This window comes from Lissotriton helveticus, chromosome 5_1 (assembly GCF_964261635.1).
Source record: "Lissotriton helveticus chromosome 5_1, aLisHel1.1, whole genome shotgun sequence".
Lineage (NCBI taxonomy): Eukaryota > Metazoa > Chordata > Amphibia > Caudata > Salamandridae > Lissotriton > Lissotriton helveticus.
Window position 1 is genome coordinate 9,680,355 of NC_136065.1, and position 18,722 is coordinate 9,699,076.

At 52.0% G+C, this 18,722-nt stretch overlaps 2 protein-coding genes across 5 annotated transcripts in view; both read right to left on the reverse strand.

Moving 5' to 3' along the window:
* The window catches only part of LOC144754057 (saoe class I histocompatibility antigen, A alpha chain-like), a 1,371,606-nt gene that overhangs the window by 503,267 nt on the left and 849,617 nt on the right, over nt 1–18,722 (reverse strand). The gene's annotated exons all lie outside the window — the stretch shown is intronic.
* Nucleotides 1–18,722, reverse strand: part of LOC144754058 (class I histocompatibility antigen, Gogo-OKO alpha chain-like) — a 538,990-nt gene that overhangs the window by 305,685 nt on the left and 214,583 nt on the right. The gene's annotated exons all lie outside the window — the stretch shown is intronic.

The window sequence follows — 18,722 nt, forward strand, 5'->3', positions numbered from 1 at the left end:
GGATTCCTACCCAGAGGGATTGCCAGTGGTCAGACTGTTTGCACACACTTGTACCATTACCTTCTGGGTGTTTGATTGACAGTTCAATGCCTGGAAACCCGAGAGTGGCGCAGCTTTCCAAGCGTACTTCTGCCAATGTTTGTGAATTCTTAACAGTAGTAAATGTGCATCCGTTCTAGGAGTAATGGAGTACTTCTATGAGTGCACATTTGCTACTTCATGTGTAAACAAGCCTAGACATGGAGCCGTTCTGCTCTCAAAATTGGTTTTGTATATTTAGTTTTTTATATTTTCACACTTTTTTTGCAAGAAATTCTATTGACAAGCGCATTACATAAAACACATTCACATTATTATTTCAAAAAAGAGAAAAAGACATCCCTTGACTTTTCCCAGCATGAATTTGTTTTGATTGTAGGAGAGTAGAGTCTGCTATCCTATGGTCACCCCATTTTTTGCTTTTTGCTTCACTGGTTTTCGACTTAATATGGCTGTGGGCCTGCTAATCAGACCCACAGCCCCGCTGTTCTCTCTCTAAATTTCACACCATATACTTTAGGTACATCACCAATTGGGATTTTGGTCACTCTTATGAGTCCCTGTACAGTGTACTATAGGTACCCAGGGCATAGGAGCACCCCAGGCCTACCAGGGGCTGCAGCATATCTTTTGCCACCCCTGGCTGGCCATCCAAACTGACACAACTGGCTGCACGACAGCTGGGGCAAGGTGGTGTAATCACCCTTTGCTTTAGATATAGCTCCCTATATCTAAACCTAAAATGGACACATATATTCCTATCAGTCACTCCTATGGCAGGCCTTAACAATCCTGGAGGCAGAGTGCTTGGTTTTATGTGAGATGGTGCTCTGGCATGAGCTGAGCCCCTCTGCAGCTTTCGGAACCATGTCCTTATCGCTGTTCCAGGATATTGCCATACCATATACTCTTAAGTGCATTATAATCCTCGCGGTTATTGCTAACTTTGGTTTGGCTTTATCAAAACATGTCGTGTAAGGTGTCATACGCTTTGGAATACTACCCCCTCGCCAGTTCTGGCAACGGGGGTAGCATTCCACCCTTCTAGAGGGAGAAGACATGTTGCTTTCATTAATCCCGGTTAAAGTTAACCAGAGCCTCAGCATCACAAAATGGATGCTGCTTCCTCAGACAAAAGTCTGACCTCCTGCTGCTGGGAGCCCTTCCAGCGAGGGAGGCTTGGACAATAGGTTTCCTGTCACAGGGAGGTGCTAGCACCACCCCAGACAGGAGATAGTGGATTGGGGCAGGGAGGGCTGAATGAAATGAGACACTGCCTGGGGCACACAAGGTGTCCCATGCATAGTCCAGTTCAAACCGGTGCTGGGGCACTCCAGCCCCAGCTCTGGCGCGAAACTGGACAAAGGGAAAGGGGTGTAAATGTTAGACGGACCGGGAGGGTCGGCCGAGGATAAGGGGAGAGGTCTCCGGGGAGATCCGTCTCCAGCAATCGTACAGACAAATAACTCCCCCCCCACTGACGTACACCACACAAGGATAAGGTTCAACTTTACTTTATAAGCAATTCTTTAAGTACGGTGAGGTGGTACAAGGAGGTCTGGACTCCGGGGTCCCCTCTATTCTAGTCTCTTGGTTGGGTAAGGGGGTAGCGGGACAGTCTCGTTACCACTCTGGGGGATGTGGTGGTAGATGAATTAGCTCTCAATCCTCGAGCTCGGCGTTCTAGATGATCGGGCCGCGGCGGAGCCAGCAGGTCCCGGGATGGTTGAAGGTAGTGACGGTCCGCGGCGGAGCCAGCAGGTCCCGATGAAGATGGGTGCAGAGAGCCGCGGCAGCGCCAGCAGGCAGGTCGGTAGTTCGCAAGGCAGGGCTACGGCAGCGCCAGTAGTCCGTCAAGGATGAGTTCTTTACTGCGTCTCTCGACTCCAGGATACAACTGCCTTCCTGCTCTGGAGCTGCGCCAGTTATAGGTCTGGCGCCCTTTGATGTCCGGACCCTCGCACTGGGAGGTCGGGAGGTCCGGGATGAGGGAGTCCAGACACCCAGCAGGGGGGTGGAGCCAGCGCCCGGGGGAGCTGGGGGCGATCGGCACCTGGCGGGGGAGAGCCATCGACACCTCTTTCTCCCATTGACCTGCCAAGTAGTCCGCTCACCTCCTGGGTGGATGGTGGTGCCGGGATGTCGGGGCCTGGCCAGGCCCAGGGTTAGGGTTGATCGGAGGCCACGCGGCCTCGTGGTGCCGTGTCCAAGATGGCGCCCAGGCCGGGCGAGAGGGCCGGTAGGGAATCGGGCCCACGATGTGGAGATGTTCAGGGGCAGGGGCCCTATAGGAGACGGGAAACGGGTTGTGGTTGCGTGTAACGCCTGAGGAGCGGGGCTCGGGCCTGGTCGTGCGGGGAGGGAGCAAGCCTTACACGTGGCCTGTCCAACATGCGTCCCCCCCAGCTGAAGGCGGGGAGAGTCACCCATCCTCTTGGGGACTCTCCTCGTCGAGGCGGAAAAAGCGTGACAGGCCATCTGCGTTGGCGTGGTCTTGCCCGGGTCGATGTTCCACAGTGAAGTCCATCCCCTGCAGGGAGATGGACCAACGTAGTAGTTTCGGGTTTTCCCCCCGCATCTGCATTAGCCATTGCAGGGGTCGATGATCGGTCTGGACCCTGAAGTGGGTGCCGAAGAGATAAGGCCGGAGCTTTTTGAGGGCCCACACCACGGCGAAGGCCTCCCTCTCGATGGTGCTCCAGCGTTGTTCTCGGGCCAGGAGCCGTCTGCTGATGAAAGCCACCGGCTGGTCAAGTCCTTCGGGGTTCAGCTGGGAAAGGACTGCCCCAACGCCATGGTCGGAGGCATCTGTTTGGACGATAAATTCCCGACTGTAGTCGGGGGCCTGGAGCACCGGGGCGGAGCACATGGCGGCCTTCAGCTTCTCGAAGGCCGCTTGACAGTCTGGGGTCCAGTTGACCTTCTTGGGTTGGTTTTTGGATGTGAGTTCCGTGAGGGGCCCTACAATGCTGCCATAGTCCCTCACGAACCGCCGGTAGTAGCCTGTGAGTCCCAAGAAGGCGCGGACCTCGGTCTGGGTGATGGGGGGCTGCCACGACTGGATGGCAGCGATCTTGAGTTGCAAAGGGGCCACCAGACCGCTTCCCACCTGGTGCCCGAGATAGGTCACGGACCCCTGGCCAATTTGGCATTTGCTGGCCTTGATCGTGAGGCCAGCTCGTTGGAGGGCCTGTAGCACCTCTCGGAGGTGGTGGAGGTGGTCGGACCAGTGGCGGCTGTACACAGCGATATCGTCCAGGTAGGCGGCGCTGAATTCTTCGAGTCCTGCCAGGACCTGGTTCACTAGCCGCTGAAATGTTGCTGGGGCATTCTTCATGCCGAATGGCATGACCTTGAAGTGATAGTGGCCATCAGGAGTGGAGAATGCAGATCGTTCTTGGGCCCGGGGTGTGAGACCGATCTGCCAGTAGCCCGCTGTCAGGTCGAAGATGCTGAGGTAGCGGGCAGCTCCCATGCGGTCGATTAGTTCATCTGCTCGGGGGATGGGGTGTGCGTCTGTTCTGGTGACCGCATTCAAGCCCCGGTAGTCGACGCAGAACCGAAGCTCCGGCGTGGCGCCGGGGGCGGCCGCTTTGGGGACCAGTACCACTGGGCTGGCCCAGGGGCTGTCTGAGGGCTCGATGACCCCGAGCGTGAGCATCTTGGCCACCTCCTCTTGGATGCAGGCCCGTACCCGATCTGGTACGCGGTAGGCCCGATGGCGGACAGGGGGACTGTCTCCAGTGTCCACGTCGTGTAAGCACCAGGGGGTGACCCCTGGGGTGAGGGAGAACAGGGTGGCGAACTGCAGCAGGAGGTCTCGGCAGCCTTGGCGCTGTTCCAGGGTGAGGGCCTCCGAGAGTCGGACCCCGTCCACGGAGCCGTCCTTCTCCCGAGACCGTAGGAGGTCAGGGAGGGGTTCGGAGTCCTCCTCGGTTCCATTGTCGGTTGCCATCAAGAGGCTGAGCTCTGAGCGTACAAAGTGGGGTTTAAGTCTATTAGCGTGGAGGACCCGGAGAGGGTTTCGTGAAGATTCCATATCGATGAGATAGGTGACAGGGCTCTTGCGCTCGATTACTTTGAAGGGCCCCGTCCATTTGTCTTGCAGGGCGCATGGTTCGGTGGGAGACATTACCCACACTTGTTGGCCGGGTTCAAATTCGATGGAGGATGCATTCTGATCGTACCACCTTTTCATGTCCTCCTGACTGGCCTCCAGGTTTGCTTTTGCCATCTCTCTGAACCGTCTGGTCTGGTTGCGGAGGGTTAGGAGGTACTTGAAAACATCTGGAGGGTTCTTTAGAGGGGGCATTTCCCAGCCCTCTTTGACTAGGCTGAGCGGCCCCCGCACCGGGTGCCCATACAAGAGTTCGAACGGGCTGAAGCCGAGGGACTTCTGGGGGACTTCTCGGTAGGCAAAGAGAAGGCACGGTAGTAGCACATCCCACTGGCGACGGAGGGGCTCTTCCAACCCCCCAATCATCCCTTTGAGCGTGCGGTTGAACCGCTCAACCAGTCCGTTTCCTTGAGGGTGATAGGGGGTCGTGAATCGGTAGGTGACCCCACACTGTTGCCAGAGGGACTTCATGTATTTTGAAATAAAGTTTGTGCCCCGGTCGCTGACGACTTCTCGGGGGAAGCCCACCCGGGAGAAGATCCCCATCAAGGCCCGGCCGACTACCGGGGCTGTCACAGTTCGCAGGGGAACAGCCTCGGGGTAGCGGGTGGCGTGGTCCACCAGTACTAGGATGAACCGATGTCCTTGTGCTGTACGGGGGTCCAGGGGTCCCACAATGTCTATCCCCACCCTCTCGAACGGGGTGGTGACCACTGGAAAAGGTTGCAGAGGTGCTTTAAGCTTGCGGCCGCTCTTCCCGCTGGCCTGGCACGTGGGGCAAGATCGGCAGTGTTGGAGTACGTCGTTCCTCATCTTGGGCCAGAAAAAGTGGGTCACCAGGCGACTGTAGGTTTTATCCTGACCCAGGTGGCCAGCCAGGGGGACATCGTGGGCCTGGTTTAGCAAGAAGTCTCTAAAGCGGAGGGGCACCACTAGTACTCGACTGGCCCCTAACTCTGCGATTCTCTGTTCGCTGTACAACAGGTCATTGTCCCAATAGACCCAATGGGTTCCGGAGGTATCCCCTGCACTCTGGGCGAGGCCTTGTTGGCGGAGTCCCTCGAGGGAGGGACAGGTCTTCTGCTCGTGGCGAAACTGGTCTTGGGTGGGCCCCCCCTCCTGACGCCACTGATCCAGGCCGGGAAGGTCCTGAGGCTGAACGAGCCCCTCGGGAGTTTGTTCTGGGGTGACGGCACGGTCGGTGCCTGGAGCGACCGGGGGAGGAGGTGCCGGCCATTCAGGTTCTTCGGGTCGGGGGATGGCACGGGCAGTCATGGACCGGGTGGTTACGCACGCCCAATCCGGGATGCCCAACATCCCTAGGTGCTCTCTCCTCTCTACGGCAGCCCACGGGGAACTCTCAAGATCATTTCCCAGGAGACAGTCTACGGGGGCATCATCTCGGACCGTCACTTCCAACATGCCGGAGACTCCTCCCCACTCGAAGGGGACGCAAGCCATCCGACATAGACTCTCCGAATTGTCGGCTGAACGGACAGGGCAGAGGACGTTCGGCAGAATCTGTTCTGGGGTCACCAGGTGACATCGGACGGCCGTTACACTGGCCCCGGTGTCACGTAGGGCTTCGGCCCGGCGTCCATTAATGTTCACCCATTGGCTGTACTTCCGGGTGTTGGCGGGTAGGGGGACCCGCGGGACCATGTCTCTTCCCCCTAGGCACGCTAGAACCATGGCGGCTGGTTCCCATTCCTGGCGTTCTTGCTCACATTCCTCATGTTCTTCGTAGATTTGTTCTTCCCCCAGGGCGGCGGCAGCCATCTGGCGGGGTCTCGGAGTCTGGCTCTGTGGACAATTCGGGTCGTTGGCGTAGTGGCCGACTCGCTGGCATCAGTGACACGTGACATTGGCTCTGTATCCCGGCCGCGCCGGGGTGTTGCCCCGGTTGGCCGGGGGTGGGGTGCTGGTAGCGGGAGCGGCCGGGGCGTTGTCTCTCCCTCGTCCCTGGCCCCCTCCTCCTCCTCGGGGACGGTGCTGACCGTGGTTGTTCCGGTTCTGTTCATGGGGCCCAGTTCGGCCCACTCGGGAAATTTCCCACCGGTCAGCCTCGGCGGCAAGCTGTCGTGGATCAGTTAATTTACTGTCGAGGAGGTGCTGCCTGAGCTCGACGAAGCAGTTGTTCGATAGATGCTCCCATACCATGAGATTGAAGAGTTGCTCGTAAGTCGTTACGTTGCTTCCCTTGATCCACCCCTCGAAGGCCCGGCTGAAATAGTTCACGTATTCCACCCAAGTGGTGCCCGAGATCCGAGTGCAGTTTCGGAACCTCTGGCGGTACATTTCGGGTGTGAGCCCATAGCGGGTGAGGAGGGTAGCTTTCATGTGGTCATAGGAGGTCATCAGATGGTCTGGGAGCTGTAGCAGGGCATCGCGGCCCTCATTGACGAACCTCCCCCATAGACCGGCTCCCCAGTCGCTTCGATCGATCCGGTGGGAGGTCATAGCGATCTCGTAGGCCTTGAACCATTGCTGTATGTCGTCCTCTCGGAAATATTCTCGAACGACATCCTTGGGGATGTGTACCTTCCTTTCTGTCACCCCCGGGGGGCGCGGTTGCTCGGGCACTCCTAATTCTTTGTTCTGCTTGCGTAAGTCTATCTCAGCTAGTTTGCGTTCGTGTTCGTACGCCAGTCTTTTCTCTTCAAGCTCTCTTTGTCTCTGTTTCTCTTCCCGTTCTTCTCGGAGCCGCAGATGTTCCAGATTTAGTTTTTGTTCGGCTAATTTGAGTTCGCCATCCATTTTGAGCCGGGCCATCTCTAGCTCATGTAGTCGGTTTCTTTCTCGTTCTTGGATCTCATCTTGCGAGAGACCCGTTCTTCGCTCCTCGGGAGCCGTGGTGTCTTTCTCTGCTGTTGCGAGATTTTGGTCCGGGGGTCTGACGGCCCCGGTTTCTGCCCATGACTCAATGGCGTGCTTGAAATCGTCTTTAGTATTCAGACCGGTGGTAGCGATACCTAGTTCAATGCAGAATTGTTTCAGCTCACGATGGCTGTATTCTTCCAATTTCTCCATCTGGAATTTTTCGGTGGATCCGCTTTCTTTGGTTGACTTTGTGGTTTTGTCGTGGGGTGAGCTACTCTCTGTACGATTACGCGTTGATTCGGATCCCGTCGCTGGCCACCAATGTTAGACGGACCGGGAGGGTCGGCCGAGGATAAGGGGAGAGGTCTCCGGGGAGATCCGTCTCCAGCAATCGTACAGACAAATAACTTCCCCCCCACTGACGTACACCACACAAGGATAAGGTTCAACTTTACTTTATAAGCAATTCTTTAAGTACGGTGAGGTGGTACAAGGAGGTCTGGACTCCGGGGTCCCCTCTATTCTAGTCTCTTGGTTGGGTAAGGGGGTAGCGGGACAGTCTCGTTACCACTCTGGGGGATGTGGTGGTAGATGAATTAGCTCTCAATCCTCGAGCTCGGCGTTCTAGATGATCGGGCCGCGGCGGAGCCAGCAGGTCCCGGGATGGTTGAAGGTAGTGACGGTCCGCGGCGGAGCCAGCAGGTCCCGATGAAGATGGGTGCAGAGAGCCGCGGCAGCGCCAGCAGGCAGGTCGGTAGTTCGCAAGGCAGGGCTACGGCAGCGCCAGTAGTCCGTCAAGGATGAGTTCTTTACTGCGTCTCTCGACTCCAGGATACAACTGCCTTCCTGCTCTGGAGCTGCGCCAGTTATAGGTCTGGCGCCCTTTGATGTCCGGACCCTCGCACTGGGAGGTCGGGAGGTCCGGGATGAGGGAGTCCAGACACCCAGCAGGGGGGTGGAGCCAGCGCCCGGGGGAGCTGGGGGCGATCGGCACCTGGCGGGGGAGAGCCATCGACACCTCTTTCTCCCATTGACCTGCCAAGTAGTCCGCTCACCTCCTGGGTGGATGGTGGTGCCGGGATGTCGGGGCCTGGCCAGGCCCAGGGTTAGGGTTGATCGGAGGCCACGCGGCCTCGTGGTGCCGTGTCCAAGATGGCGCCCAGGCCGGGCGAGAGGGCCGGTAGGGAATCGGGCCCACGATGTGGAGATGTTCAGGGGCAGGGGCCCTCTAGGAGACGGGAAACGGGTTGTGGTTGCGTGTAACGCCTGAGGAGCGGGGCTCGGGCCTGGTCGTGCGGGGAGGGAGCAAGCCTTACACGTGGCCTGTCCAACAGTAACCACCCCCTTCCTGGGTCCCACCCATAGGAGGGACCTAGCAGGTAATCCAGCCCCTTGATTTGGAATAAAGGTAGGAGCTGTGCCCTTTGACTTTAGATCATCCTGACTCAAACTTTGATACGAAACTCTGGATCCTTTGACATCCTACTCGCCGTAGAAGACTGAAGAATCTCCCTTGTGGTCAAGGAGTGACCACCCTGTGCAAGAAGGCACCATCAAGTGCTAAACAGTTTGCTTTGTCGTTGCTCCCGCCGGAGCTTTAACACAGCGTCAGACAAGACCCGGACTTCCAGACTTCCTTCGACCCGATCCACAGCCACAGCAAAGCTGAGACCCGTGGAGGCGAGACGTGGGACCGGCCATCTTGGAAAGCCAGCGAATTGCTATCCGTGCAACTTCTGAGGCACCCTTGAAGTTGTGCATTGGCGATTAAAAAGCCCCAGCCCCGAGCACCAACTGCACCGAAGATCACCTCTCCACACTCACCGAGTGCTGCGTGTGGCCCTTTTGCATTTTCCTGCGCAATGCGTCTGTCCGGTCACTTGCCCGTTGGCTAGTGGCCTCTGTGACGACGAACCTTTAATTTTCCAATGCTGATCTGGTTGCTCCCGACTGGCCCTTGCTCCCCTGAAAAGGAGCAGCCCATCAGACCTTGCTGGTCTGATCGAGAAGCCATCTTCAATTCCTGCATGGGTTGCATTTGCCATGGCCTGTTGATTCCGATTCAAGGACAGACACCGCCCTCCGCGAGAGCCTTCGTGGGACAGTCCGTGCCCAGCTCCTGGTCATCGTCGACACCTCCTGGTCCACGTGGCAGCGGAGACAAGCTTCCCAACAGCACCTGATTGCTTCCCGACATCGCCTGGTTCCTTCCTGGTTCCTTCCTGGTCACTGGCTATTGACCCAGACTCTGTCCCCTCTGCTTTCAGGTACTCTTCATCCTCGATCAGCCCTTGGATCCAACCGGACTCTTCTCTCCCGGTCGCCTGCAGCATCTTTTCTCCAAGGCTCCATAGAACTCCACGACGAAACCCGACACACTTTGACACCTATGCACCCGCTTCCTGTGGGTGAGGTAACGCGCTCCTGTAGAGATTTACCCTCCTAGTGTCCTAGTTTTAAGTGGTTAAGTTCCAGTCCAGTCGGAAGACTTCCAAATCTTTAACTTTCTAACTTTACGCACCCATTGACTTCTATTGGTGCACACGTGTGAATTTAGACACTGCACCCGCATCCTATGGGCCTCCTACGTCCTAACTGCTGTTAGTCCAGTGTAGCCCCAGTGATTCCCAAGGCCCTAATCCTTACCATTGTTCGTGACGTGGTTCTTATACCACTATTTTAGTATATAGTTTAACGGGCCACCAGGGCCTATCCATGTTGTGCAACTTATTGTATGTTATATTAAGTTCCTTGTTATACGCTTGTGCTTCTGTGCTCATAAAGAGTACAGGGGATCTATTTAGAAATAAATACAGATATATTTTGAATATATAACCTGTGTGGTGTCCTTTCATTTGATATTAAAAGGTTTGCATATGGTAAAACAGCTGGCTTCACATGCCCTCTTGAGTTTAGGCTAAGACTGCTTTTGTCCATGCTACCCCTAGGATAGCTGGTCTATAAGGTTGACTTTACAACCATCACCATAAGGGTTGTTAGGACTGGTGCAAGGGGCTCACTAGAATAGTGAACATCATATACCAGGCCAACTTCTCACGTTGATGACCCCCAAAAGAAAAATATTTATTTTTTACCATTACATTATTCATCCATTCTCACCTTCCATTCCTCTCAAACATACCACACAAACAAATGCACAGAAAACCCACATGTGAGCAAGATCCCACTGCACTAATTCTGTTTGTCTTATATCAGTACATTCCATAGTTTGAACATAAACAGAAGTCCATCATTTTGATTTTGAATAATCGTTTTCTTGGCTTAGTTCTTAGGTGGAGCTCACAGATGTGTCTCGCTGGCCTACGCACGTTTCGGTGAAAACAGGTTGTTGTCACCTTCTTCAGGGCCAATAAAATACATATTCCATCTTTAAAATTGTGTGGGGGGTTCTAAATGTCTTGTAAAAAACAGAAGGCGTTTTTTTGGTCTTCCAGAGTATGGAAAGGTCTACACAGATATTTGGAGACGCAGACTTGAGTAATATGAGTCTTCTATATGATATAAAAGACTGGGGAGCGTGAAGTATGAAGATTTCAGCCACATCTGGTTATCCAGATATTTAAAGTTGTAGTAGCTCCAAATGCGACCTAATTCCAAAAGCAAGATACAATGATGTCTCAAAGTCCTTTAAAGATATTCACACATCTGTGAGCTCCACCTAAGAACCAAGCCAAGAAAACGATTATTAAAAATCAAAATGATGGACTTGTGTTTATGTTCAAACTATGGAATGTACTGATATAAGACAAACAGAATTAGTGCAGTGGGATCTTTGCTCGGATGTGGGTTTTCTGTGAATGTTGTGTGTGTGGTGTGATAGTTGGTATGTATGAGAGGAATGAAAAGTGAGAATGGATGAATGATGGAATGGTAAAAAAAATCTTTTTCTTTTGGGGGTCATCAAAACACGAATTCATGCTTGGAAAAGTCAAGGAATATCTTTTTCTCTTTTTTGAAATAATAATGGGAATGCGTTTTATGTAATATGCTTGTCAATAGAATTTCTTGCAAAAAAAGTGTGAAAATATAAAAAACTAAATATCCAAAAACAATTTTGATAAATAATCACAATCTAAATGAAAGTTATTTTCTGTGTATCCATGCTGTATAGCAAATACTATGATTGGAGTTCTATCATTTGACACATCAGATAGGCTTGATAAGAGGTTGTTCCATTTGTATTTATTTCCTTCCCCTCCTCTTAGGCCTCAAAGAAACTGGGGGTACCTTAGCGCAACTGTGAACTGCCGTTCTGCTCTCTCCATGCGCTGGCATCCTTTGGGCTGCCTTGAGCTCTGGTGCAAAGGTGTCTGCGCTATGCACCTTCCTGCACAAACACTGTCCTTTGAGACTGTCCCCTTTTTATGCACCTTCCTGCACAATCACTATCCTTTGAGACTGTCCCCTTTCTATGCACCTTCCTGCACAATCACTATCCTTTGAGACTGTCCCCTTTCTATGCACCTTCCTGCACAATCACTATCCTTTGAGACTGTCCCCTTTCTATGCACGCTGCAGAATGCGGCTCACATGCAAAGAGGAAATAACGAGGAGAAATAAACGTAATTCTCCTCATTACGCCGGCCTCGGGCAGGCAAGCCATTGTGGAGCAAACTCATGCCTACAACTTCTTGTAAATATAGGTTTATAGGCAGATGCGCAGGAACAACTACGTACCACCCATGGAACGCCTACTTGACTCAAAGGAACACAAGGCAGTACAAGGGGCTGCGTTTTGTTGAAACTCGTCATTTGCGCGGCTTTGTAAATACCAAAAAGGATTTCACATTGAGGCTGCTTCAAAAAAGTGTTGCAACCCAGACACAAAAGCTGTGTAAATATGGGGTGCTTAAGAATTCATGGGCGGATCGAAGGGAACCCCCGTGCACCATCCATGGAAGGTCTCCCTGACTAACAGTGGAATGTCATGGGTTCCATTACTTTTTCTCACAAAGCTACACAAAGCAACATTTGAGTGTCTTTGTAAACGCCACAGGCAGAGCAAACCCGACTCAGGGACCCCTGATCCAACTACCTAGCCAAGAATGTATCCATTTGGGGGGTGTCACATCTCAAACAACCCCCCTCCCACTGCCCCTGGGCAGCCTGCTCCATGTTACATCCTCAAAACCTCAAGCTTGATCAAGTCACCTTTCAGTGACCTCAAATCTCCCCACACGCAGTGCTCCCCAAGATTCACCGATCGCCTCCAGTGCAAGGATTTCACGTCTCGTCACAAGGCCCAGACCAGGAAAGTGGCACTGTTGACGCTCCCTTATCCACGTCACATGGTAACCCCATTCCACAGTTAAAAGTAACAGTTTTTTTACCCGCCAAAAAATGTGGGGGTCCCAATTCATTTCAATGGGGACCGGTCACTGTAATAAGAAGCTGCAGGCTCCGGCTGGGACGCCAGGTGGACTGAACCAGCAAGTGGGCTCCGGCCTTTCAATGCTCGAGGACGGGGGACAGCTTTGGTCCTCTTCTCCAAGGCTCCGGGGCGAGGGGTGCCCTTAGGCGTCGGGGTTTTGCTTCCTGGATCAGCCGTGTGTGAGGGGGCCGGCGTGCAGAGGCTGCAGGTGACATTGAAGGGTCCAGGAGGGGTGAAACCAAGATGGACTCAAGCTCTGGAGGGCTGGGGGACCTTGTTACCACCGATGGTCCACTTCAACTTGGGCCGGAGGCGACGAGTGCAGTGGGACTTCGGGTGTCCAGTTTTGGCAGTTCCGGGGGTCTCAGAGTCTTCTCATTTGAAGTTAATTCAGAACCGGTCCGCTGTTCACGGGAGCTATTGACTCTTTTTCGAAGTCAGGCCCCCCTCCCAGGTTTCTGGAACCAACAGGTGCAGGACGAGTTGACTTTGGCAGAGTCTTCGACCAGGGATGCAGACAGGCCGGCAGGGTTGGTCCAAGATCTGCTGCTTCTTCTCTCTTCTCGGCTTTTGCGGCTCTTCGGGGTCCTCTCTCTTCTTAGGTTGTCAGGATATGCTTCTCTGGTGCCAGGGGCTCTCCTAAATACTGAATTTAGGGGTGTTAGGTCAGTATAGAGTAGCAGCCAATTAGCTACTGACCCTTGGGTTCACTACGTCCCATATATGACCACTTCCTGTCAGAAGTTGGCATAACCCTGTCCCAGAATTCATAAGTATGCCATCACAAAGATTGCTACTTCTGAAAAATCGTTCCCACCTCACAGTAGCCACCTTAGGAGTGGTACTAGCCTGGAGGTGGCTCGCTTTCCTAATTAACTAATTGTCCCACCTGTCCAGGTGTCAAGGGGGCCCAGGACAGGGGGGGACATCCTCTGCTTTGAGGGGAGCCAGATTCACATTACAAAAGCGGCAGCGCTTTGAAGCTCGTCCGCCGAAGGAGGCTAATCAACAGGTCATCCTGTAGGAGGGGGTGTTACATCCTCTTCCCGGACAGGATTTTGTTCTGGGTCTCCTGAAAGCAAAGGCTCTCACGCCAGGAGGTCAGAACAGTGTCTCGTGCCAGGCTGGCAGAAACCAGCCAGCAAGTGCACCAGAGGCTGGTAGGCTTTCAAGGGGCACCTGTAAGGTGCCCCCTGGGTGCATGCATTGGTAAATCAACACTGGCATCAGTGTAGGTTTACCAATATTTATTTACTTATTTTATTTATTTATACAACTTATATAGCGCGCAAATACCCTGAGGTGTCTCGGCGCTGCTCAAATCTGATGCTCAGGAGGGGTGCTGATTTATTGTTGATTAAAAACCATGTTTTTAACTGTTTCCGAAAAGTCATTAAGGAAGAACTGTTTTTTATATATTGAGGGAGAGAGTTCCAGAGTCTAGATACGGATACTATAAATCGTCTGTCTCCCCAGTTCACTTTTTTTGTTCACGGTATTGGAAGCAAGTGGGCTGAGGATGAACGTAAAGTTATTTTGGGAATGTAGGTACCTAAAGCTTTTTTTTTTTATTCTGGGCTTGTATTATTCATAGCTTAATATGTAATACAGAGCGCCTTAAACTTGGTACGACTCCTAACCGGGAGCCAGTGAAGTTGGCGAGCAATGGGAGTGATGGAAGCGAATTTTGATGTGCCGGTCAAGATTCTCGCAGCCGCATTCTGAATTAATTGCATTTTGTTAAGAACTTGTTCTTGGGCGTTTAGTAACAGACCGTTACAGTAATCAATTTTAGAGAGCACTAAGGTACACATGAGGGTTTTGCCTGCGTTAGAAGGAAGAAAAGGTAGTAGTTTCTTAACCATCCTGAGAGTGTAAAAGGATGAGGAAACTACTGCATTAGCGTGGCACAGAATAGACAACTTATTGTCAAATAATACTCCTAAGTTCCTGACTTTGGTAACCGGTATTGGGGGAGCTATTTGATATATTTGAGATATTTGATACCACACATCCCTATTTTCAGTGAAGCCATCATGTCGCGGGGGAGCTTGTTTTCACCAGTGTCCGGTATGTGTTAAAATGGCTTCTCTGTCCACTTGTACTGGCAGGAATAGGACTGACCAGCACAGGGGCATATCTGCTCATGCAGGTCTGCCCTCATATGTAATATTCAGTACCCTAAGGGCTGTTACGCGTGCTGTAGGGGTGACTTACAAATATTACATGCAGTGTTAGGGGACGCGGCACACGGGGATGTGTGACATGTCGTGTTTTGACTTTGGTCCGCACCGAGATACGCAGCCTGCGATAGCAGCCCTGCATGCGCTTGGTGAGGGTCCCTCAGGGTGGCACCATTTGTGCTCTTTAGTACCTCAGCCCCTAGGTACCAGGGGTACCATTTAGTAGGTACTTACAGAGGGTGCTGAAGGTTTTACCAATTGGGGAAGCAACGGCACAATTTTGGGAAAGAACACTCATACTGGGCACCTGGTTGGCAGGAACACAGTACACTTCAGTCAGAGTTGCATCACATAAAAGGGAAACAGACGAGGGATTACTGCAACAAATACTCAGTTTCCAACAGAAGTTGTCTGCGAGATAAGCGGGGTGCTGGTCAGTATTTCATCAAGCCCCTGATAAGTCGTCCTGCAGCATGTAGGACGCCATTAAAAGGTGCCAGTGTGGAGTCTGGAAGGTCATGGAGTAGGCGTTACTGCCGTCCATACGTGAGAAAGAGGGCTTGAACAGCAGCACTAACGTCGCTTTCAGGAAGAAATTGTTTTTACTTTCTTCAGAAGAGAGAGCTGCTACCAGCGTGTCTTTGCTTTTTTTGTTACTTGAAGGTGAGGTTGATGTTGTATTTTTCTCACATTCACACTGTGTTGTCACTACAATCACTCTATGGCTTCTGAGGAATCCTGAAAAAAGGGTGCTTTATCTCCATTTATTATATTAACTTTTGCATGAAGAGTCGCATGTACTTTATATTGGCTTCGCACAGTCGATGTTTCAACGCCACAAATAATGTACCGTGTTTCTGAATTGAAGTTGTAGAGTCTTGGAGTATGGATACTGTTTGGCTCTATACTTGGATTCCACCTGCTGTGCTTGCTTTGCTCAGGGTAGTGTCTCTGTCCCTAGAATGTAGTAGACGGGCCACCACAGGCCAGGGCACGGCCCCAGGTAAGGATTTCTTCATTAGGTATACTCAGTGCTTTATATCCTCTGAGGCCACTGCTATCACACCAGAGTACACAATATACACAGTGCTTTGTATCGTCTCTGAAAGCACTGTTATGACATCACAGCCCACATCATACTCAGTGCTTTGCAGCCTCGCTCAGGGCACTGCTATCAGTACAGCACACAGTACCCTGTACCCTCTCAGGGCACTGATATCAGAGTACACCCTGCAGTATACTCAGTGCTTTACAGCTTCCATCTTGTATCTTCTCTAAGGCACCGCTATCAGAGTACACCCCGCAGTATACTCAGTGCTTTACAGCATCCTTCTTGTACCCTTTCTGAAGGCACCGCTATCAGAGTACACCCCACAGTATACTCAGTGCGTTACAGCTTCCATCGTACCCTTTCTGAAGGCACCGCTATCAGAGTACACCCCACACTATACTCAGTGCTTTACAGCTTCCACCTTGTACCCTCTCCCAAGGCACCGCTATCAGAGTACACCCCGCAGTACACTCAGTGTTTTACAGGTTCCATCTTGTACCCTTTCTGAAGGCACCGCTATCAGAGTACACCCACAGTATACTCAGTGCTTTACAGCTTACATCTTGTATCCTCTCTGAAGGCACCGCTATCAGAGTACACCCCGCAGTATACTCAGTGCTTTACAGCTTCCATCCTGTACCCTTTCTGAAGGCGCCGCTATCAGAGTACACCCCACAGTATACTCAGTGCTTTACAGCTTCCATCTTGTACCCTCTCTGTAGGCACCGCTATCAGAGTACACCCCGCAGTATACTCAGTGCTTTACAGCTTCCATCTTGTACCCTCTCTGTAGGCACCGCTATCAGAGTACACCCCACAGTATACTCAGTGCTTTACAGCTTCCATCTTGTACCCTTTCTGAAGGCATCGCTATCAGAGTACACCCCGCAGTATACTCAGTGCTTTACAGCTTCCATCTTGTACCCTCTCTAAGACACCGCTATCAGAGTACACCCACAGTATACTCAGTACTTTACAGCTTACATCTTGTACCCTCTCTGAAGGCACCGCTATCAGAGTACACCCCGCAGTATACTCAGTGCTTTACAGCTTACATCTTGTACCCTTTCTGAAGGCACCGCTATCAGAGTACACCCCACAGTATACTCAGTGCGTTACAGCTTCCATCGTACCCTTTCTGAAGGCACCGCTATCAGAGTACACCCCACAGTATACTCAGTGCTTTACAGCTTCCACCTTGTACCCTCTCCCAAGGCACCGCTATCAGAGTACACCCCGCAGTACACTCAGTGTTTTACAGCTTCCATCTTGTACCCTTTCTGAAGGCACCGCTATCAGAGTACACCCACAGTATACTCAGTGCTTTACAGCTTACATCTTGTATCCTCTCTAAGGCACCGCTATCAGAGTACACCCCGCAGTATACTCAGTGCGTTACAGCTTACATCTTGTACCCTCTCTGAAGGCACCGCTATCAGAGTACACCCCGCAGTATACTCAGTGCTTTACAGCTTACATCCTGTACCCTTTCTGAAGGCACCGCTATCAGAGTACACCCCACAGTATACTCAGTGCGTTACAGCTTCCATCGTACCCTTTCTGAAGGCACCGCTATCAGAGTACACCCCACAGTATACTCAGTGCTTTACAGCTTCCACCTTGTACCCTCTCCCAAGGCACCGCTATCAGAGTACACCCCGCAGTACACTCAGTGCTTTACAGCTTACATCTTGTATCCTCTCTAAGACACCGCTATCAGAGTACACCCTGCAGTATACTCAGTGCTTTACAGCTTCCATCCTGTACCCTTTCTGAAGGCACCGCTATCAGAGTACACCCACAGTATACTCAGTGCTTTACAGCTTCCATCTTGTACCCTTTCTGAAGGCACCGCTATCAGAGTACACCCACAGTATACTCAGTGCTTTACAGCTTACATCTTGTATCCTCTCTAAGGCACCGCTATCAGAGTACACCCCGCAGTATACTCAGTGCGTTACAGCTTCCATCGTACCCTTTCTGAAGGCACCGCTATCAGAGTACACCCCGCAGTATACTCAGTGCTTTACAGCTTCCATCGTACCCTTTCTGAAGGCACCGCTATCAGAGTACACCCCGCAGTATACTCAGTGCTTTACAGCTTCCATATTGTGCCCTCTCTAAGGCACCGCTATCAGAGTACACCCCGCAGTATACTCAGTGCTTTACAGCTTCCATCGTACCCTTTCTGAAGGCACCGCTATCAGAGCTCACCCACAGTATACTCAGTGCTTTACAGCTTCCATCTTGTACCCTCTCTGAAGGCACCGCTATCAGAGTACACCCACAGTATACTCAGTGCTTTACAGCTTACATCTTGTATCCTCTCTAAGACACCGCTATCAGAGTACACCCTGCAGTATACTCAGTGCTTTACAGCTTCCATCCTGTACCCTTTCTGAAGGCACCGCTATCAGAGTACACCCACAGTATACTCAGTGCTTTACAGCTTCCATCTTGTACCCTTTCTGAAGGCACCGCTATCAGAGTACACCCACAGTATACTCAGTGCTTTACAGCTTACATCTTGTATCCTCTCTAAGGCACCGCTATCAGAGTACACCCCGCAGTATACTCAGTGCTTTACAGCTTCCATCTTGTACCCTTTCTGAAGGCGCCGCTATCAGAGTACACCCCACAGTATACTCAGTGCTTTACAGCTTCCATCTTGTACCCTCTCTGTAGGCACCGCTATCAGAGTACACCCCGCAGTATACTCAGTGCTTTACAGCTTCCATCTTGTACCCTCTCTGTAGGCACCGCTATCAGAGTACACCCCGCAGTATACTCAGTGCTTTACAGCTTCCATCTTGTACCCTCTCTGTAGGCACCGCTATCAGAGTACCCCACAGTATACTCAGTGCTTTACAGCTTCCATCTTGTACCCTTTCTGAAGGCACCGCTATCAGAGTACACCCACAGTATACTCAGTGCTTTACAGCTTACATCTTGTATCCTCTCTAAGGCACCGCTATCAGAGTACACCCCGCAGTATACTCAGTGCTTTACAGCTTCCATCTTGTACCCTTTCTGAAGGCGCCGCTATCAGAGTACACCCCACAGTATACTCAGTGCTTTACAGCTTCCATCTTGTACCCTCTCTGTAGGCACCGCTATCAG